The following is a 23,025-nucleotide window of genomic DNA, read 5'->3' as shown; positions in this document are numbered from 1 at the left end:
CCTCACATGCAACAGACACTTACGCAAGCACGCCCCCGCAACCCTTGCACCGAAGCGCGCGCCAGGCCGAGCCCCGCCCCCGCACAACCCACGCAGCAGTAGAGCCGCGCGCACGTACACAGTGTACCTGGAGCTCCCGGGGCCACGGTTCTCCTGTTAAATCATGTGGATGCCCTGAGGCGCGAGGGGCTTTCTGCGAGCCAGGGAACCAAACCCAGCCTCCGCAGTTGGCCTCCCTCACCCGCTAGCACACCCGCAGGTTCCCGCGCATGGGCTTGCACTGCGGCGCTCGGCGGTACTGGGAGCCGGGCTCCCCCGCGGTTGCGCGTGCGCACTGCGAACTCAGTCCGCAGCCCCCAGGAGCCTCCGGGGCGCAGCGGGGTCAGGCCCACAACGTGGGGCAGACCTCCCGGTCTGTGCGTATCGAGATCTGTCCGGCCCGGAGTCGAAAAGACCGGGGAGAGGGGCCCAGGGACGGTGCTCAGGCCAGAAGTAGAATCTCGTTCGCGCCAACGTACAACGAAGGTTCCCCAGAGTCCCTTGCGCTGCGCCTCTCTGGCCCGCAGCCTACATTTCCCGGGAGCCCCTGCGACGCGTGGGGACGCGGCGGCGCGCGGAGAGGGGCGTCGAGCGGCCGCGCGCGCAGTGGCGGCATGTGAGGTGACCGCCTCGTCCTCCGGATTCTGAGAGGTGTGCGGTGTGGACCCGCCCCTGGTACCTGGGCGTGAGTCCCGGGTTGTGACGGTACGTCTGAGTCCGTGAGGCCCATTTTGTGCCATTGTATCTTCTGAGGCCCTGTGTTTGTGATTGTGTTTTGCGTGTGTGAGGGGGAAACACCGGGGTTGAGTGTGTATGCTCGTGCCCGCAGGTGTGTCGTCTCTGGCTGCTTTGGCACCACGGCAGAGGTGAGCCTACAGAACCTTAAATTACCGTCTGACTCTGGATGAGTGTGTGTGTGTGTGTGTGTGTAGGGAACCACAGAAACCGAATGGGTGTGTGCACAGAAACCACCGTTTGTGCAAGCGTATGTTTGTGTGCGTGACACCACGGTGACAAATTTTGTGGAGACTCTGTTTTTGCGTTTTTATAGGCGTGTGTGTACAATCCTGACTGCAGTCGCAGTGTGGACTCTCCCCGCCGTCGAACAATGACCCCACTGGCGTGTGCTACGATCCACCCTAATTCTGACCCTATCTCGCTGGCGACGGCTCAGCCCCCAGGACGGCGCCCACCCTCCCCCCCCCCCCCCCGGACCCCAGTTCCAGGTCTGTAGGTCAGAGTTTCTGGGGACCCTCCTCCGAGGGCTTAATATGCCAAGGGCGGATCACAGACCTGGGAGAGGCGTCTTACTTACCAGTCACCAGCGTTACAAAAGGACGTAACCCAGAAATGGCCCTGGAAGAGGTGCACAGGGTGAAGCTTCCACTCTTCCAGCGCCTCCACGCGTTCACCGACCCGGAAGCGCTCTGAACCGCGTCCTTTTTCGGAAGAGGCTACACCGCAAAGGCACCCTGGATGAAACCATTGGCCAATGGTGATGGAACTCAATTTCCAGCCCCTCTCCCTGGCACCGAGGTCAGGGGGTGGGATTAAAAGTTCTAACCCTCGCCCGCTGGCTTGGTTCCCCTGGCAACCAGCCCCACCAAAGGAGTTTCCCTCGATTTCCTGTTCATTAACATAACAAAAGAGAGCCTTCCCTCTCAGCACTTAGGAAATTCCTAGGGTTGGGGAGCTCCAGGCCCGGAAGGGGCGAAGAACAAATACCTGTTTCTTACTACACAGCACTACATCGCACCACGTGTGGGGGAAACCCTGGGTTTGTGGTGGTGCCCTCTGGGACTAGGTACTAAGAATAAATGTGTGAGGCACTAGTTTCTGCATTCCCAGTTGTGTGACAAGGTGGTGGTGATCATCAAAATAGCAGCTAACGGGTATTAGGACTTTCACTACCACCACTGCTAGCAGCTGGCACATTGCTGCCCCAGGTCACAAGTGTCATTTCCACTTAAAGTTTTATTTAATCCTTTTAACCCTACTGTTGTTTCTACTGAGCTCTCTGGTCTCCACGTGCATAAACGGAGGCACAGGGAGGTCAGGTTAACTCACCCAAGGTCACACAGCTAGTAAAGATCAGAGCGTGTTTTTGAACCCGGGTCTTGCTGACTCCAAAACCCCTGCTCTTTGCACCCCTTCGGGTTTTTTTCCCCTGGAGCAAGCTGCTTCTTGAACTGGGAGATTTCGTCAGTACCTGGTGGTGCTGGCGGTACCTCTGCTGACACCGGGAAGCTAGCACCTGCTGTCTGGGAAGGTGCTTTCCCTACGGAATTCACTGTGGGGTGGGCATCCACTGGCCAAGAGGCTGCTAACTGAATTCAGGAATGAATGCATGGATAAATGAATACTGCTAGTTTAGGCATACAGAAAGAACTGAGGCTCGAAGACATTAACACTGTTTCTTGACAAGTGAAAATTTGGGAGCCAAGGTTCAAACCAGAGATTTCTGACACAAAGTCACAATGATATTCCAGAGCTTTATCTTAAGCCATTTTTGTCCATTTCATTTCACTTATTCTTTTATTTATCCAATATTTTAGTTTCTATTACGTACCAAGTATTTTGCCAAGTGGATGTAAAATGATAGAATCATAACAAAATAGAGGTGGTCTCCAAAGTCATGGAGATCACAGTAAAATAAACGACCCTTACAGTAAATAAGCAAATAGAAGTAGAGTACAACATTCATATAACACACTGTAATTTAAGAATATTCTGGGGGCGCCTGGGTGGCGCAGTCGGTTAAGCGTCCAACTTCAGCCAGGTCACGATCTTGCGGTCCGTGAGTTCGAGCCCCGCGTCGGGCTCTGGGCTGATGGCTCGGAGCCTGGAGCCTGTTTCCGATTCTGTGTCTCCCTCTCTCTCTGCCCCTCCCCCGTTCATGCTCTGTCTCTCTCTGTCCCAAAAATAAATAAACGTTGAAAAAAAAAATTAAAAAAAAAAAAAAAAAGAATATTCTGATAGTTTATCCATTATGTCATCACATAAGATGGTTTGAAAGAATTTCATGCAATTTAGATAATGTGGGTTTTTGTTTTTTAGAGAGAGAGAATATCTCAAGCAGTCTCTGTACTGGGAGTCTGATGAGGGTCTCAATCCCACGACCCTGACACCATGACCTGAGCGGAAATCAAGAATCGGATCCTCAACTGATTAAGCCACCCAGGTGCCCCTATAATTTTGATGTTCATTTTTAACTTTGTTTTGAAATTGTACAAATTTCATAATTTTCATTCATGTTTTCCTTTTTACCCTAGAGTTGTTTAATGGAAATGTTTTATAATTTCCTGTTGTAAGCATCCTTTATTTAGGTTTTCATGTTCTCCTTTAAATCTCTTCATTTCTTGCATTGTGAGCATAAATGACACTTGTAATTTCAATTTTTGGACATACTGATGCATTCTTTGTAACCTAACCGAATATATGGTCATTTAAAAAAGATTCTGTTCCTCACCCTGAATAGGAAAATTTTGAAGAAATAAAGGCTGAGATAGGCTGTCCCAAAGGTTTCCCTGGGAAGGCTATTAATCCTTGGTCAGATCCCCGGAAGTCAGGAGAAATCATGGCAGCCCAGCCAGGCTCCACCTTTTGGCCTACACGAACATCCTTCAATATAAACTTGCTCAGGAAAGCAGAACTGAGAAGAAACAGACCCAAGTTGTTAACAGTGGCCATCTATATAGAATATCAGTTATTTTCGGGGCGCCTGGGTGGCTCAAGTGTCGGTGGCTCAGGTGTTGGTTAAGTGTCGGACTCTTGAGTTCAGCTCGGGTCAGGATCTTACAGTTTGTGAGACCGAGCCCCACATGGGGCTCTGCGCTGACAGTGAGGAGCCTGCCTGGGATTCTCTCTCCGTCTCTCTCTCTGACCCTCCCCCACTGTCTCTCTCAAAATAAATAAGCTTTTTTAAAAAAATCAATTATTTTCAATATTTATCTTGATAACTTACATTACCCCCACTTTTCTAAAATAACCAGTTATCTGGGTGGCTCAGTTGGTTAAGCCTCCAACTCCTGGTTTCAGGTCAGGTCATGATCTCACGGTTCGTGAGTTCAAGCCCCACATCCGGCTCTGCACTGATAGCACAAAACTTTCTTGGGATTCTGTCTCCCTCTCTCTCTGCTCCTCCCCTACTCGCTCTCTCGCTCTTTCTCAAAAATAAATAAATAAACATTTAAATAAAATAAGCAGTTATTGGGGCGCCTGGGTGGTGCAGTCGGTTAAGCGTCTGACTTCAGCCAGGTCACGATCTCGCGGTCCGTGAGTTTGAGCCCCGCGTCAGGCTCTGGGCTGATGGCTCAGAGCCTGGAGCCTGTTTCCGATTCTGTGTCTCCCTCTCTCTCTGCCCCTCCCCCGTTCATGCTCTGTCTCTCTCTGTCCCAAAAATAAATAAACGTTGGAAAAAAAAAAATAATAAGCAGTTATCACTCTTCCCAATGGTAAACCCAGACCACATTAATAAGGCTAAATAGTGGGAAGTCACACTTACCCATTTACCACAATTCTATCTGACAATAAATTACCTTTCCTCTAAGTGTAATGACTTAGCAGAAGCAAAAGTGATTGGAACCATTTAAGAGCTTTGGGTCCCTTAATCACTGATGGTTCAGTTCCTCCAGTTGGACTCCCTCCTACAGAAACGAAATGCCAGGCACAGACCTGGGCTTCACCCAAGCCTAGCCCTGCTGGAGCAATCAGGGTGACTTCCCAGCTGCTCCCACGAAGGCAGCCCCAGGGAAGGAGCCACAGTTATTGGAGAAAGTGGTTAAAACTGCAACAGCAGCAGCTCTGGGGAGTGCAGGGCAAGTCAGCAGGTGGCAAAGGAGGCATGACACCCCTTCTTCCAACCCACTGTCTGTGGGGCAAAGCACGGGGAGAGGAACTGCGCTCATAGCCCAGGAAACCCATCATTCAGTGTCATCCTCAGATGTTACTAGAACATGCAAGCAGACAACTGAGTATTCAGGAAGCATGAGACCCTCTCTCTGGAACTTGAAAGAGATGGCCCATTTCCCCAGGCTCCCCAAAGGAGAGATTCAACAATAGCACCCTTTTCATCCAGAGGGATGAAATGGATTCTGGAGAGAATGAACAAGCATAGATGGTATTTGCGGTACTGTTTTCCTGATGGCAGGAATAATGGGCAGTTTGCATCTTGTTGCGCATCGTTGAATAACTGACTTCTTATTCACCATTGCCATTTTCATGTGTGTGATGCATTACTAGCACATTACATCACATTACTAGTCCTAGACTGACTCCTGGCTTGTGGTTGGCGCTCAGGAGCCAAAGTGGATATACAGATGTATAGATACACCAGTGGTTCTAAACCTCAGGGGCCACAAGGCAACATATGAAGATATTTTTGCTTGACACAGTTTGAGGAGGGGTTCTATTCTACAGCCTCTAGTGGGTGGAGGCCAGGGGTACTGCTAAACATCCCACAATGGACATGACAGCTCTCTCCTGAAGTTACCCTGCCAGAATCTGAGCAGTGAGGAGGCTCACAGCCCTGCTTTACATATATAAACTTCTGTTCCACAAAACTTTTCAATGGGTTCACAGTTCTACATTTTGCAATATACTCTAATTTAGCCAATCCCCTTAACCATTCGTGCCTTTTCTCTTTTAAATATACTGGCATAACCTCTTGTGTGTTAATCTGGTAAGCAGCTGCCATCTCTGTTTCTATTTTCTTCTTGGGTCTACCCAGGAAGAAGGTGGAGGTCACAGGCCTGCGGCACGTTTTAATGTCCTTGGGGTTTCGGGGCTCTCCCAAATACATAGATGCCCTAAGTTCAGCCATTTTCTTGGGGTTTTATGCTTCACTCAAAGCTCATGGCTATGGGAACAGACACTCCACCCTTAATTAAAACCTCTAGGAGAGCGTCAGGGGGGCTCAGTCAGTTAAGCGTCTAAGTCTTCAGTTTGGCTCAGATCATGATCTATGGTTTGTGAGATCGACCCTGCATTGGGCTGTGCAGTAGCAGCACAGAGCCTGCTTGGGATATCCCCCCCCCCCCCCACTTCCCTGCTTGAGCTCTTTCTCTCTCTCTCAAAATAAACAAACAGGAGCATCAGTCATCTGGTTCTTCAAAGCCGATGACTACAGCAAGGACCCAAGAGAAAGACACACTGTGTGGTGTGACTCTTCACAAGTCACACACAAGTGTGACTCTTCACAGCAGCCACTCCAGTTTTGCTTTCAGAAGCTTCCTCAAGGCTGAAGGAAGCACCAGCCTCCTTGAGAAAGGATGCCTCACCTGCTCTGTGGGATGAGGGGCAGCTCCTGGAGGATGCCCCTTGAGGCTCTGCTGTGTTGTCTTGTGGGCTCTGCGCCTGCCTTCAGCCCACCTGAGCAAGGGGCTCTCGGGCTTCACTTTGACAGGCCTGCTGATGTTGTTATGGTGGCCATCTTTGACCTTACGCTCATCAAAAACTATTCCCTCATTCACTCTACCTGGAGACCACCTTGCAGAACTCTGCTAAGTGAATCGGGAAGAGGGGCACAGGAGAAGGGGACGAGATGACAGGGGGCTAGGCATGCCTGCACCAACATTTCCCATGCCCTCTTACGAAACACGACTCCTGGTCAACTTCCATGATTGTCTGCTACGTCTTACTCATGACTCTGCCTCCTACCTAAATTTGGAAAATGCAAATTTGATGACATCCATATAGACGGTACTAATTAAGGATCACTTTTCCAAAATAATTGCAAGAGTGTGCTTCCCACACATTAAAATGTGCATCCAGGCTGCAGCAACTTCTTACTCAACACGTCTTCGGAGGCAAGGGAGACAAAAGCAAAAATGAACTACTGGGACCTCATTAAAATAAAAAGCTTCTGCACACCGAAGGAAACAATCAACAAAACTAAAAGGCAACCGACAGAATGGGAGAAGATACTCGCAAACAACATATCAGATAAAGGGTCAATATCCAAAAATCTATAAAGAACTTATCAAACTCAACACCCAAAAAACAAATAATCCAGTGAAGAAATTGGCAAAAGACATGAATAGACACTTCTCCAAAGAAGACATCCAGATGGCTAACAGACACATGAAAAAATGTTCAACATCACTCATCATCAGGGAAATACAAATCAAAACCACAGTGAGATACCACCTCACACCTGTCAGAATGGCTAACATTAACAACTCACGCAAAACAGATGTTGGCAAGGATGCGGACAAAGAGGATCTCTTTTGCATTGTTAGTGGGAATGCAAACTGGTGCAGCCACTCTGGAAAACAGTATGGAGGTTCCTCAAAAAGCTAAAAATAGAACTGTCCTACAACCCAGCAATTGCACTACTAGGTACTTATCCAAGGGATACAGGTGTGCTGTTTCGAAGGGACACATGCACCCCCATGTTTATAGCAGCACTATCGACAACAGCCAAAGTATGGAATGAGCCCAAATGTTCATCGACGGATGAATGGATAAAGAAGATGTGGTGTATATATATACAATGGAGTATTACTTGGCAATCAAAAAGAGTGAAATCTTGCCATTTGCAACTATGTGGATGGAACATGAGGGTATTAAGCTAAGTGAAATTAGTCAGAGAAAGGCAAATATCCTATGACTTCACTCATATGAGGACTTTAAGAGACAAAAGAGATGAACATAAATAATATAAAAATAATATAAAAACCAGGAGGGGGACAAAACATAAGAGACTCCTAAATATGGAGAACAAACAGAGGGTTGCTGGAGGGGTTGTGGGAGGGGGGATGGGCTAAATGGTTAAGGGACACTAAGGAATCTACTCCTGAAATCATTGTTGCACTATATGCTAACTCATTTGGGTATAAATTTAAAAAAAATTTTTTTTTTTAAATGTGCATCCAACACCTCATAGGTCAGTGATGCCGCTCTGAGTAACATGCACCTAGTGTTCTGGAAGTGAGCACACCATGGTGGATGAACTGAGATTGTGGCAAACATGTATTCGAACCGTGGAAGAGTCCTACGAGCTAGGAGTAGTTTGGGTTCTCTAGAGGTGCACCCCACACACTATGATGAAGGGGAACGGAGGAGCCTGCCTGTGTTTGCAATGGGAAATCACATCTGCTGACTGTCATCCCAAATTGTCTACTGGGATTGGGGCCAATCTGTGCTTATATATTCACTCAACACTTTTTTGGTGACTGTCTACATGCTAGGGTCTGTATAAGGGACCAAGGCTTACCTGTTAGGGGTCAGGCGGTAGCACATTGGTCAGGAACGCAGGCTTTGTCTGTAGACTGCGTTCAAATCCCACGTCTGACTTGTTGATATAGTGGCTCTAGCAATTAGCAAGGACAATGCCTGTGATTTTTCTTTTCTTTTTTTTCTTTTTTTCTTTAAAAAAAAAATTTTTTTTTAACGTTTATTTATTTTTGAGACAGAGAGAGACACAGCATGAATGGGGGAGGGGCAGAGAGAGAGGGAGACACAGAATCGGAAGCAGGCTCCAGGCTCTGAGCCATCAGCCCAGAGCCCGACGCGGGGCTCGAACTCACGGACCGCGAGATCGTGACCTGAGCTGAAGTCGGACGCTTAACCGACTGAGCCACCTAGGCGCCCCTGCCTGTGATTTTTCATTCACAAACTATGGGTAACGATAACATCTTCCTCACTGGGATGGGATAAGGTAAACAAGTTAATACACATTAAGTTTTAAAGACTAAATGAGCTCATAGCCTTAATGCTGGAAAGTGCTGTCATGCTCTGCCCTACAGACAATTGTTGACAATGCATCAACATGGGAAGATTTTGAAAAATCAATGTATGAGATTCCAGAGAGAAGGTGACCCGGGGGATTGTGGGACTTCACAGAGGTGGGCAGAAGGGGATTTTGGAGTGGGCACACCTCATTTGTAAAGTCAGTTTTAAGGATCCTCCATGGTAATTCCTGTGCTAGGCCTGTGATAAACCTTTTTTTTTTTTAAGTTTTATTTAAGTAATCTCTATACCCAACATGGGGCTCGAACTCATGACCCTGAGCTCAAGAGTGGGACCCTCCTCCCACTGAGCCAGCCCCTGTAACAAGCCCTTAGCCCTCTGAAACCCTTTGTGATGCATCAGAGTCATGAGGAATGCTTTCCTCAACACCCCCACCCTCCAGTGATGTGACATTGGGCGAAACAGTCTCATTGCTTGTTTCTGTTTGGTTCACTCTCATATGAGATCATACAGTATTGTTTATAAAGATTAAGGAGAAATGACATAATGTGTGTAGTGCCTGTCCCTGTGCCTGGTCCTCAGAGCAGTCCTCTACCCATGGAAACACCCCATTTCCTTGCTCGGTTTTGTCATATCATTGTCTTCCTCAAAGACATTCTTGCCCTGGGGTGCCTGGGTGGCTCAGTTGGTTAAGCGTCTGACTTCGGCTCAGGTCATGATCTCACGCTTTGTGGATTTGAGCCCCGCGTTGGGCTCTGTGCTGACAGCTCAGAGCCTGGAGCCTATTCAGATTCTGTGTCTTCCCCTCTCTCTGCCCCTCCTGTTTGCACTGTCTCTGTCTCTGTCTCTCTCAAAAATAAATAAACGTTAAAAAAAAATTTTTTTTAAAGATGTTCTTGCTGAGTAATTGGGACAATGTGACTTTGCATTGTGTCTACAAGAGTATACTCCTCTGAGAAATACAAAACAATTTTTTTAAATTTATTTATTTATTTTGAGAGAGAGTGCATGAGCAGGGGAAGGGCAGAAAGAAAGAAGAGAATCCCAAGCAGGCTCTGTGCTGTCAGCACAAAGCCTGATGCAGGGCTTGGACTTACAAACCTTGAGATTATGACCTGAGCCAAAATCAAGAGACAGACGCTTAACTGACTGAGCCACCCAGGTGCCCGAGAAATACAAATTTATATAATCATCCAACAAATGAGCTTTACAGTACTAACAGTTCATGATCTCTATGTCACAATGAATAATAAACATTTTCTCAGTGTTGCGAAATTACTTGTAAATATCACAAAAGGCAATGATAATCATCTTTGAAAAAGTCTGTACCTGAGATTCTGACAGCCTGAGGCCTCGTCACTAATTTGGGGGACTGAGGAAGTGACTGCAAAGGTCTGTCCTCTTCTGGTTTCCCTGGCTCCTGGGGACCAAAAAAGGTGACTCCAGCTCCCTCCTTGTCTGGGACCTGGATTCCAATTCTTTCTCTAGATATCTGAGGCTATCAGAAACTCAACTCAGCCTCTGGACTGCCTTTATTGAATTTAAAAATGTCCAGGGACACCTGGGTGGCTCAATCAGTTGAGCGTTCCACTTTTGATTTTGGTTCAGGTCATGATCCCAGGGTCATGGGATCGAGCCCCGTGTTGGGCTCCATGCTGAGCACGGAGACTGCTTAAGATTCTCTCTCTCTCCCTCTGCCGTTCACCCTCACTCACACACTCTCTCTCTAAAATAATAAATATAAATAAATAAATTAATTAAAATGTCTATTGGGTTTTGAAAAGCTGCCCTAAAATATCATGAATAATCTCCTATGATCCTAAAGGAATAGGACCAGTAAACACTACTTTACTCTTTTGTTAGTGTTCTGATTCCACCAAATAGAGTTGTTCTAAATGACATTTTGGACATAATGGAAGAAGACCAATCACACTCTGTCTCTGAATGATTGCTGATTAAGCAGGAGCATGCTTTTATTTTCCCGTTCTCTCTCTAGTTTACTAATCCTGCTCCAACCTACCTGCATGTATGTTCACCCTCCTCACATCTGTCAAATAGCATCCCCAGATATCAGCAAGATGACCCGTCCATGAGATAAAGCCAAGCTCCCTCCAATCCCAGCATGACAGAGCACTTCCTCAATGATGTCTCCTAGCCTCTGCGTGAAGGGGGCAAGTTGGGACCTTTTCTTTTGTGATTTGAAGGTGGTTTAAGTGGAACTTTCAATGCAGAGTTTTCCTAAGGATTGAGTAGGAATCATGCATGATACAATGATTTTGGAATGAAGAGACAAAGTGATGACAAAGTCAGTCATCTGAGGTAAGGAATTCAAAGACTCTTGACCTCTAAACTGTTGTATAATGATTTCTGTCAAAGAGATGGACCTTTCAGACAGTTCCTAAAATGAACGAAGGTTACTTGCAACCTTTGTTATGTTGTGTCCCACTCACAGCACAACGATAGCAAAGTTGTGCTGTGAGTAGAACTGTACAATCAAACAGGAGTGGACAATGGACTGTGTGTGAATGTTGTAGTAAGTACGCTGTATGTGTGGATTTATCCACTCTGATATTCCGTGAATTTTTATAGGTAAGAGAGAAGTAGAGGGTACTAAAAACCACAGGTGAATAGTAGCAAGTTTTACAAAAGGCTAAATGGCCACTGGACAGCTAGATGACCACTTATTTAGCTATCAGAACAAAAGAGAGTGGAGGGTCAGTTCTCCCAACTATGCTATTTATCTTTATGGGTAATACACAAATATATAATGGATGCTAGTCCAAGACTCATCAGACCAATAAGGTGAAAAGGAAACCATAATTAGATTCCAAGTAAGCATAAAAGTTTAAGAAAAAATCTATGGAGTAAAAAATAAAAATAAAAATAAAAAGACAAAAGGTTATATCATCATTGAGAACCAAGGTATTAACAATACTATTGAAAGACACAGAAAGCGCTAGAAATTCCCAAGAATAAAACTGTATCTTTTTTTTTTAAGATTTTATTTTTAAGCAATCTCTACACCCAACGTGGGGTTTGAACTTACAACCCCAAGATCAAGAGTCACATGCTCCACTGACTGAGCTGGCCAGGGGTCCCTGTCTTCAATGTCTTATATCAGTGTCTTATAGTTTTCAGCATACAGGCCTTTCATCTCCTTGGTGAAATTTATTCCTAGATATATTATTCTTTTTGATGCTATTGTAAATAGGATGGTTTTCTTAACTTCTCTTTTTGATAGTTCAGTATTAGCATATAGAAATAACTGATTTTTGTATATTGATTTTGCATCCTGCAACTATACTGAATTTATTATTCTAATGGATTCCTGACTAGTTCTTGATGTTCCTGTTCAGATTTTTGGAGACAACCTTTGAAGGGGCTGGATGCTTTGCGCTGGCCATTGAGGAGATCAACAGACATGCCAATCTGCTTCCCAATCTCACCCTTGGGTGTCTCCCTTTGGGACTCCAGGTGTCCCTGGCCCTTCAAAAGGTAGTGAATCTGCACTCAGGTTACAAGGGCTGCACTCCTAACTACAGGTGTTGGGGCAGCCCCCCTCTGGCTGCAGTGGTTGGAACAACAAGTTCAGCTCTTTCTAGTCCCATGGCAAGACATCTGGGGCTTTACAAAATTCCTCAGGTGAGTAGTCCTGAAACCCCCATCATTATGCTTAATTACATCCCTATTACAAGCATCATGGACTTACTTATTTATACAAAGTCAAATTCTTTTTGAGCCTCCTTATCCTAAACTACAAAATAAAGAAAACCATAGTCTTCTCCTTGTAAGTTGGGGGAAGGACTGAGCAATAGATGTGAAGGGTGAAAACAGACTAAGTCCTAACGTGGTATTATTGTCTTGACTCTTACCCTCCTCCTCTTCTTCATCCTTCTCCTCGTCTTCAATTTCCTGTTATCATTGGCAGTTTTCTTATCACACAGTAAAATATCAGAAATTGTATTAAGGTCTCATACCCTGTGGTCATCATGTACCAAACCAACCTTTCAGATTCTCGGATGACAGTCAAATCTTGTCTCAGAGACATTATTTATACATCGCTACCATAACAAAAACAACCACAATAGTAGCATCCACTTAAGAAGGAACTCTGATTCTCCTGGAATTTTTCTAAGAAATTCCCATTTTGAGGAATCTGTGGTAGCGAGGAATTGTGCCTTCATTCTTGCCTGGGGATTTCAGAAGCCGTGAGTCCCAGCCCCCTGTACCAGCCAGGAGAGGAGAATAGAAATCGTGCACGGAGTATTCTCAGAAGAAAGCCTTATTGGACTTTCCATTCTTTTATGTGTGACTGACTGTCAGTCAGAGGTCCGTCTGGGGCACCTGGGTGGCTCAGCTGGTTGAGAGTCCAACTTTGGCTCAGGTCATGATCTCGCAGTTCATGAGTTCAAGCCCCGCATAGGGCTTGCTGCTCTCAGTGCAGAGTCTGCTTTGGATCTTCTGTCCCTCTCTCTCTCTGCCTCTCCCCTGCTTGTGCACATGTGCTCACACGCTCTCTCTCTCTCAAAAATAAAGTTAAAAAAATGTTGAAAATAAAAATGAAAAAATAAAGGGGCGCCTGGGTGGCTCGGTCGGTTAAGCATCCGACTTCAGCTCAGGTCATGATCTCACAGTTCATGGGTTCAAGCCCCGCATGGGGCTCTGTGCTGACAGCTCAGAGCTTGGAGCCTGCTTCGGATTCTGTGTCTCCCTCTCTCTCTTCCCCTCCCCCACTTGTCTCTGTTTCTCTGTCTCTCTCAAAAATAAACATTAAAAAAATAAAAAATTAAAAAATTAAAAATAAAAACAAAAGATAGAGGTCTGTACCTATGGTGTTTCAATGCTTCGGGTTGGATTTAAACACAGCTTTTAAAAAGAAAGATGTACAAGTAGACACCAGAAACAACTGTCTGGCCTTCTGAATTACTCAGTGACGTAACGTATTTCAACAAATGCTATGGAAGGATATTCTCTCTTCCTATTTAACCTAGCTGTGTTCAGTGCCAGATAAATGGGGCAAGCCAACCAAGAATGGAGATACATTGTTGATTTTAAAGTATGTCCATCCAGCATGGTAAAACGTGGGACGAAGGCACAGTGGTGTGGGTGGTTGTCATAGAAACGGAAGCACGTTCCAATTGAGCAGCTTTCTCAGAAGGATTATTAGTGGGATTTGAATTTTAACTCAGAGATGAGATATTTAACCACCACAGCATGTCCTGCTGCAAATGACACCCTTTGAACAAAAGAGAAAAGACAAAGGGTACTCGGAAATCTAGGGGATCTATTACATTGGTGTCCAAGCATTCAAGAGGTTTTATTACATGCTCTCCCTGGTATCCATATTTTCTTTCACTCCTCCCTAACTGTTGTACCCTGCATCCTTCTTGATGCAAAGAAATGTCAATTTTATTATAAATTTAAAAAATAATCCATAAAAATAAAATATTAAAAAGCATTATTTGAGAGAGAGGGCAGCATGCGTCCAAGTCGGGGAGGGGCAGAGGGAGACAGAATCTTTTTAAAAATTGTTTAATGTTTATTTATTTTTAAAATTTTTTTTAAGGTTTATTTATTATTGAGAAACAGAGAGAGACAGAGCATGAGTGGGGTAGGGGCAGAGAGGGGGGGAGACACAGAATCCGAAGCAGACTCCAGGCTCTGAGCTAGTCAGCACAGAGCCCCACGCAGGGCTCGAACTCACGGACCGTGAGATCATGACCTGAGCTTAACGAAATGATCCACCCAGGCGCCCCTAGACAGAGAGAGAATCTTAAGCAGACCCCCACTTGCGCTTTCTCTTTCTCTCTCTCTAAAAAAGAATAAAAAGAGCAGTCTACAAAAGAGAAAAACCATCAAACCTGGGTGGTGGGGGTGAGAGGGCTGGCTATCCGCATCGTATCAAATGTGCAATGCCCCGTCTTGGAGAGAGTGACAATCTTTTTGTTCCTTCCAGACACAAACAGTGCAGGCTCTGCCCGAGGGTCATTATCCAAATAAGAAAGGGGACCACTGCCTTCCCAAAACGGAGACTTTCCTGGCCTGACTCTAGCATGTCTCACACTGTCCTTAACTGCCCTCTCCGTTCTGACCCTGGTGGTGTTTGTGAGGCATTGAAACCCCCCTGGTCAAAGCCAACAAGCGGACCCTCAGCAATGCCCTCCTGTCTCCCCCATGCTCTGCTTCCTCTGCCCCTTGCTCTTCCTCGGCTGCCCCACTGCTGCCACCTGCCTCATCCATCCGACAGACCACATCTGCCGCTGGGTTCACGGTGGCCCTGTCCCCCATCTCATCTCAGTCAAGACCATCACTGTAGTCATGGTCAACAAGCAGGGTCCAGAGGTGAGCGGGTCCTTGCACAGCTCACTCCTCTGCTCCTCGTCCAAGGGGTTCTCTTGGGGTCGGCCTGGGGATGTCTCCCCCCTTCCTGGACAAGGACCCTCAGTCTTCACTCGGCCACATCACCGTCCAGTGTAATGAGGGCTCTGATGCCGCCTCCTACTGTGTCCACCTTCTGCCCTGTTACCTAGGCTTCTTGATCCTGGGACCCCTGCTGTTGCTTTCTGGGTTAAGAAACCTGCCTGACACCTTGGGTGAAGTCAAGTTCCTCACCTTCAGTATGCTGGTGTCCAGCAGTGTCTGGGTGGCCCTCCTCCCAAGTCGCCACAGCGCCCAGGGCAAGGCCACTCTGGCTGTGGGGATCTTCTCCATCGTGGCCTCCAGCGCCAGGTCACTTGGCTGTACCTTTGTCCCCAAGTGCTGTGTGATCCTCCCTCATCCAAAGGAACACCCTTTGGTCTTTAAAGAAAAGGCCCAAGAAACCAGAAACAAAAGGACCCCATCAGGATTGGGTTAAGATGGTGGAGCAGGATGGAGGCCCTGAGCTTGTCTTGTCCCTGAAATGCAGCTAGATCAGCACCAAGCCATTTTGAACACCTAGGAAACTGATTTTAGGATTAACACAACAATCTGCATAACCTGAGGCACAGAATGTGGCCGTCTGCGGTGCAGAGAAGTGAAATGGGGGAAAGAAAAACCGTGGAGGGTAGAAAACTGTTTTTGCAGAGAGAAGACAGAGAAAGAGAAAGGGGAGAGTGTGGCGCATTGGGGATTGTGCAAGAAAAGCACTCCCCTGAAAGCAGCTGGAGAGAAAGAGACAGAAAGAGTGAAAATACTCAGAGGGGACTGAACAAGAAATATGTTCCCCAAAACCATTGAGGAGAAGAAAGGAGAGGGTTTTGATGCCACCAGCATTCTATAAACAGTGGAGCACAGAGTCTGAAGTTCCAGATTTCAGTGCCTGGCAGTGCTCTGGCAAGGAAATAGGACAAATCGCCAGGAGCAGGCAGTGGGGTCTGAGGGATCTGTGTGCCACACAGGGAGAAATGGTTCCCCTACTTGTAGTGCATTTGGTAGAAGCCATACAGCCTGGCCTCATCACAGGCAAAGGTCCCAGAGGACCCTGGAGAGCAGCCGCATTTGTTGGTATTGGGACAAAGACACCAGAGTGCAGTGACAACTGGTGCCAGCTGTGTGTTACGATTTGACTTAATCTCTGAACCTCTGCTGCTATGTGATTGCATGAACATTTTCTGGGGCAAGCTGGCACCTGGCCATTGATCTGTAAGACCCTCCCCCAGAGGGCTGGCACGGGTCCAAGCCACAGGGGTCTGTGGGGGTTTTCAAACACAACCCCATCTAAGATAAAACTCTGGAGGGAGGTGCCACCTAGCAGGCAGAGCTTGGACACTGACAGGGTAGAGGCAGGAAGTGAACGGAGGCCTGAGACAAAGGTAGGGTGCTTGATCATGGGGTGGTGAATGAACCAAGTTCCTGTGCTGGAGACTAGGGAGTTGGGTGAAGTCATTTCCACCTCTCCCCCCCCCCCCTGCCCCGGGGCCGCATATGCATCACATTGATCCACCCCAGTAAGCTAAGCAGCGCCACCTAGTGGAAAATGGGGCCATTTTCCACCACCAAATGGGGCCATTACACCAACGCCCCACCCAACTGCGCCCTCCAAGCACATCCCCTAGAAGACCACCAAAGTCACTTCACCCACTTAGAGCATGGACTACAGAACCCTTCATAGTTTCAGTCCTAGGGGAAACTGGATGTAACGTCATTCAAGTTTCATTCTGTTTGCTGGCTCGTTTATTCGTTTTCTGTGCTTGTTTTTGCTTAGATTATTTTTTTCCTTTTTCTTTTTTCCCCCCATTCTTTTTTTCTTCCTCATTCTTGGATACAGAAAGATAAATTTTTATATATTTTTTTGTTTTTCTTACATTATTTTTTATTTTTCAAATTTTTTATTCTATTTCATTTTCTTTACTTCATTTTATTCTATTTTCTTATATAAATTTTTTTAATTTTAAAAATTTACTTAACTTTTTTTCTTCTCTTTCACTTTTTCCTCTATCCTATTGAGCTTCTTTCAATAAGCTTCTTTCAAAACACACCTAAGATCTAGCTTCCTTTATTCAATTTTTTGTTTTGTTTTTAATTTTTTATTTATTTTATTAATATTTTTTTCTTTCTTCAAAATGACAAGGGACACCTGGGTGGCTCAGTTGGCTGGGCATCCGACTTCGGCTCAGGTCATGATCTCAGTCTGTGGGTTTGAGCCCCCGCATTGGGCTCTGTGCTGACAGCTCAGAGCCTGGAGCCTACTTTGGATTCTGTGTCTCCCTCTCTCTCTGCCCTGCCTCCACTTGTGTTCTGTCTCTCTCTCTCAAAAATAAATAAAATGTAAAAAAATAATTAACAAAATGACAATATGAAGGAATTCACCCCAAAGAAAGAACAGGAAGAAATGACAGCCAGGGACTTAATCAACACAGATATGAGCAAGATGTCTGAACTAGAATTTAAAACCACGATAATAACAATACTAACTGGGGTTGAAAAAGCATAGAATCCCTTTCTGCAGAGAGAAAAGAAATAAAATCTAGTCAGGACGAAATTCAAAATGCTATAACCAAGATGCAATCACGACAGCAAGGATGGATGAAGTAGAGCATAAAATCAGTGATTTAGGAGATAAAATTATGGAAAATAATGAAGCAGAAAAAAGAGGGAAACAAAGGCAAAAGATCATAATACAAGACTTAGAGAACTCAGTCACTTATTAAAAAGGAATAACATCCAAATTATAGAAGTTCCAGAAGACAAAAAGAGAGAAAAGGGGGCAGAAAGTTTATGTGAGCAAATTATAGCAGAAAACTTTCCTAATCTGGGGAAGGACAGAGACATCAAAATTCAAGAAGCACAGAGAACTCCCATTAGATTCCACAAAACCAACCATCACCAAGGCATATTATAGTCAAATTCACAAAATACACAGACAAGGAAAAAATGAAAGCTGCACAGGAGAAAAGTCCTTAACCTCTAAGGGAAGCAGATCAAGGTTCATAGCAGACCTATCCACAGAAAACTGGCAGGCCAGAAAGGAATGGCAGGATATATTCAATGTGTTGAATTGGAAAAAGTGCAGCCAAGAATCCTTTATCCAGCAAGGCTGTCATTCAGGATAGAAGGAGGGATAAAGAGTTTCCCAGACAAAAACTAAAGGGAGTTCATGACCACTAAACCAGCTCTGCAATAAATTCTAAGGGGAACCCTTGAGTGGAGAAAAGACAAAACAAAACAAAACAAAAAACAAAGCAACAAAGACTAGAAAGGACCAGAGAACACTGCCAGAAACACCAACTCAACAGGCAACACAATGGCACTAAATTCATATCTTTCAGTACTCACTCTAAACATGAATGGAATAAACACTCTGATCAAAAGTCATAGGTATCACAATGACCCATTGTGAAAACAAGACCCATCTATATGCTGCTTATAAGACACTCATTTTAGACCTAAAGAAACCGGCAGATTGAAAGTAACGGTATGGAGAACTATCTATTATTCTAATGGTCATCAAAAGAAAGCTGGAGTAGCCATACTTATATCAGACAAACTAGATTTTAAAACAAAGACTGCAACAAGAGATGAATAAGGGGATTATATTGTAATTAAGGGGTCTATCCACCAAGAAGATCTAAGAATTATAAATATTTATGCCCCCAATGTGATAGGACCCAAATATATAAATCAATTAGCCACAAACATAAAGAAACTCATTGATAATAATACAATAGTAGAGGACTTCAACACCCCACTTACAACAATGGACATATCATCTAAGCAGAAAATCAACAAGGAAACAATGGCTTTGAATGACACACTGGACCAGATGGACTGAACAGATATATTCAGAACATTTCATCCTAAAGCAGCAGAATACACATTCTTCTCAAGTGCACATGGAACATTCTCCAGAAGAGATCAGATAGTAGGTCACAAATAAGCTCTCAACAAGTGCAAAAGTATCAAGATCATATCATGCACATTTTCAGACCACAATGCTATGAAACTCGAAATCAACCACAAGAAAAAAAACTGGAAAGACCATGAATACTTGGAGATTAAAGAACGTCCTACTAAAGAATGAATGGGTTAACCGAGAAATTAAAGAGGAAATTAAAAAGTACATGGAAGGGGCGCCTGGGTGGCACAGTCGGTTAAGCATCCGACTTCAGCCAGGTCACGATCTCGCGGTCCGTGAGTTCGAGCCCCGCGTCAGCCTCTGGGCTGATGGCTCAGAGCCTGGAGCCTGTTTCCGATTCTGTGTCTCCCTCTCTCTCTGCCCCTCCCCCGTTCATGCTCTGTCTCTCTGTCCCAAAAACAAATAAACATTGAAAAAAAAAATTAAAAAAAAAAAAGTACATGGAAACCAACGAAAATGAAAACACGACAGAACAAAACCTCTGGGACACAATGGAGGTGGTCATAAGAGGGAAGTATAATGCAATTCAGGCCTTCCTAAAGAAGGAAAAAAGGTCTCAAATACACAGCCTAACTTAACACCTAAAGGAGCTGGAAAAAGAACAAACAAAGCCCAGACCAGTAGGAAAAAAGAAAGAAATAATAAAGATTAGAGCAGAAATCAATGATACTGAAATCGAAAAACAAGAACAGATCAATGAAGCCAGGAGCTAGTTCTTTGAAAGAATGAACAAAACTGATAAACCCCTAGCCAGATTGATCAAAAAGAAAAAGGACCCAAATAAATAAAATCAAAAATGAAAAAGGAGAGATTACAACCAATACCGCAAAAATACAAACAATAATATGAGAATATTATGAGCAATTATATGCCAACAAATTGGGCACTCTGGAAGAAATGGACAAATTCCTAGAAACATATAAACTACCAAAACTGAAACACGAAGAAATAGAACATTTGAACAGATCCATAACTAGTAAGGAAGTTGAATCAGTAATTAAAAATCTCTCAACAAACAAGACTCCAGGGCTGGATGCCTTTCCAGGGGAATTCTACCAAACATTTAAAGAAGAGTTAACACCTATTCTTTTGAAGCTGTTCCAAAAAATAGAAATGGAAAACTTCCAAACTCATTCTATGAAGCCAACATTACCTTTATTACAAAACCAGACAAAGACCCCACTAAAAAGGAGAACTACAGACCAATTTCCCTGATGAACATGGATGTAAAAATTCTCAACAAGATACTAGCAAACTAGATCCAACAATATATTAAGAGAATTATTCATCACAATCAGTGGGATTTATTCCTAGGATGCAGGACTGGTTCAATATCCACAAATCAATCAATGTGTTACATCACATTAATAACAGAAAGGATAAGAACCACATGATCCTCTCAATAGATGCAGAGAAAGCATTTGACAAAATACAGCATCCTTTCTTGATAAAAACCCTCAAGAAAGTACGGATAGAAGGATCATACTTCAAGATCATAAAGGCCACATATAAAAGACCTACCGCTAATATCATCCTCAATGGGGAAAAACTGAGAGCTTTCCCCCCAAGGTCAGGAACATGACAAGGATGTCCACTCTCACTCTCACCTCTGTTATTCAACGTAATGTTGGAAGCCCTAGCCTCAGCTCTCAGACAACACAAAGAAATAAAAGGCATCCAAATCATCCAGATGGAGGTCAAACTTTCATTCTTCACCGATGACATGGTACTCTATGTGGAAAACCCAAAAGACCACCAAAAAAAACGTGCTAGAACTGATCTATGAATTCAGCAAAGTTGCAGGATATAAAATCAATGTAAAGAAATCGGTTGCATTTCTATACACCAATAATGAAGAAACAGAAAGAGAAATCAAGGAATCAATCCCATTTGCAATTGCGTTAAAAACCATAAAATACCAAGGAATAAACCTAACCAAAGAGGTGAAAAATCTATACACTGAAAACTATAGAAAGCTTATGAAAGAAATTGAAGAGAACACCAAAAAATGGAAAAATATTCCATGCTCGTGGATTGGAAGAATAAATATTGTTAAAATGTCGATACTACCCAAAGCAATCTACATATTCAATGCAATCCTTATCAAAATAACACCATAATTCTTCACAGAGCTAGAACAAACACTCCTAAAATTTGTATGGAACCAGAAAAGACCCCGAATAGCCAAAGCAATCCTGAAAAAGAAAACGAAAGCTGGAGGCATCAAAATTCCAGACTTCAAGCTGCATTACAAAGCTGTAATCATCAAGATAGTACGGCACTGGCACAAAAACAGATACTTAGATCAATGGAACAGAATAGAGAACCCAGAAATGGATCCATTAACGTATGACCAACTAATCTTTGACAAAGCAGGAAAGAATATCCAATGGAATAAAGACAGTCTCTTCAGCAAGTGGTGCCGGGAAAACTGGACAGCGACACGCAGAAAAAAATTAACCTGGGCCACTTTCTTACACCATACACAAAAATAAGCTCAAAATGGATGAAAGACCTAAATGTAAAACAGGAAGCCATCAAAATTCTAAAGGAGAAAACAAGCAACAACCTCTTTGACCTCAGCCGCAACAACTTATTACTTGACATGTCTCCGGAGGCAAGGGAGACAAAAGCAAAAATGAACTACTGGGACCTCATTAAAATAAAAAGCTTCTGGGGCGCCTGGGTGGCGCAGTCGGTTAAGCGTCCGACTTCAGCCAGGTCATGATCTCGCGGTCCGTGAGTTCGAGCCCCGCGTCGGGCTCTGGGCTGATGGCTCAGAACCTGGAGCCTGTTTCCGATTCTGTGTCTCCCTCTCTCTCTCTGCCCCTCCCCCGTTCATGCTCTGTCTCTCTCTGTCCCAAAAATAAATAAAACGTTGAAAAAAAAAAAATTAAAAAAAAAAAAAAAAGCTTCTGCACAGCGAAGGAAACAATCGGCAAAACTAAAAGGCAACCGACAGAATGGGAGAAGATATTTGCAAACGACATTTCAGATAAAGAGTCAATATTCAAAATCTATAAAGAACTTATCAAACTCAACACCCAAAAAACAAATAATCCAGTGAAGAAATCGGCAAAAGACATGAATAGACACTTTTCCAAAGAAGACATCCAGATGGCTAACAGACACATGAAAAAATGCTCACCATCACTCATCATGAGGGAAATGCAAATCAAAACCACAATGAGATACCACCTCACACCTGTCAGAATGGCTAACATTAACAACTCAGGCAAAACAGATGTTGGCGAGGATGCGGACAAAGAGGATCTCTTTTGCATTGCTGGTGGGAATGCAAGCTGGTACAGCCACTCTGGAATGAAGGTTCCTCAAAAAATTAATACTAGAACTACCCTATGACCCAGCAATTGCACTACTAGGTATTTACCCAAGGGATACAAGAGTGCTGATTCGCAGGGGCACATGCACCCTAATGTTTATAGCAGCACTATTGACAATAACCAAAGTATAGAAAGAGCCCAAATATCCATTGACTAATGAGTGGATAAAGAAGCTGTGGTATGTATGTATATATGTATACATATAATGGAATACTGCTTGGCGATCAAAAAGAATGAAATCCTGCCATTTTCAACTACATGGTTGGAACTAGAGGGTATTATGCTAAGCGAAATTAGTCAGAGAAAGACAAATATCATATGACTTCACTCATATGAGGACGTTAAGATACAAAACAGATGAACACAAGGGAAGGGAAGCAAATATAATATAAAAACAGGGAGACAAACTATAAGAGACTCTTAAAGAGAGCAAAGTGAGGGTTGCTGGCAGGGTATTGGGTGCAGAGAAGGGCTAAAAGGGTGAGGGGCATTAAGGAGTGCACTTGTTGGGATGAGCACTGGGCGTCATATGTAAGTGATGAATCACTAAATTCTATTCCCAAAATCATTATTAGAGTATATGTTAACTTGGGATGGGTGGGTTGGATGGATTGG

General features: G+C 44.3%; 1 protein-coding gene and 1 long non-coding RNA gene across 13 annotated transcripts in view; one reads left to right on the top strand and one right to left on the bottom strand.

Annotated features, from left to right (window-relative positions):
* Positions 1-23,025, bottom strand: part of ZNF667 (zinc finger protein 667) — a 61,606-nt gene that overhangs the window by 27,258 nt on the left and 11,323 nt on the right. The window contains exon 1 of one of the 4 annotated variants that reach the window (XM_086690796.1): positions 1,355-1,485. The exons of 1 other annotated variant lie outside the window; for it this stretch is intronic. The gene's annotated coding sequence lies outside the window, so the exon portion shown is untranslated. Of the gene's footprint in view, positions 1-118; positions 508-1,354; positions 1,486-23,025 lie in introns of those variants that run through there. 2 more of the 4 variants (XM_086690797.1, XM_086690795.1) reach the window with 2 other exon arrangements.
* Positions 594-12,546, top strand: LOC147573872 (uncharacterized). Of its 9 annotated transcripts, none has more exons than XR_015245084.1 (4): positions 594-744; positions 1,091-1,534; positions 3,101-3,220; positions 10,727-10,879. It is a non-coding gene; the product is annotated as an uncharacterized LOC147573872 (long non-coding RNA). The 9 variants fall into 9 exon arrangements; XR_015245086.1 differs by having other exon boundaries at positions 3,097-3,220; XR_015245083.1 differs by having other exon boundaries at positions 1,091-1,575.

This window comes from Puma concolor, chromosome E2 (assembly GCF_028749965.1).
Source record: "Puma concolor isolate L17-30 chromosome E2, mPumCon1.1.hap2, whole genome shotgun sequence".
Lineage (NCBI taxonomy): Eukaryota > Metazoa > Chordata > Mammalia > Carnivora > Felidae > Puma > Puma concolor.
The sequence above is the reverse complement of the archived record's forward strand: the minus strand, read 5'-3'. Positions and strand labels throughout refer to the sequence as shown.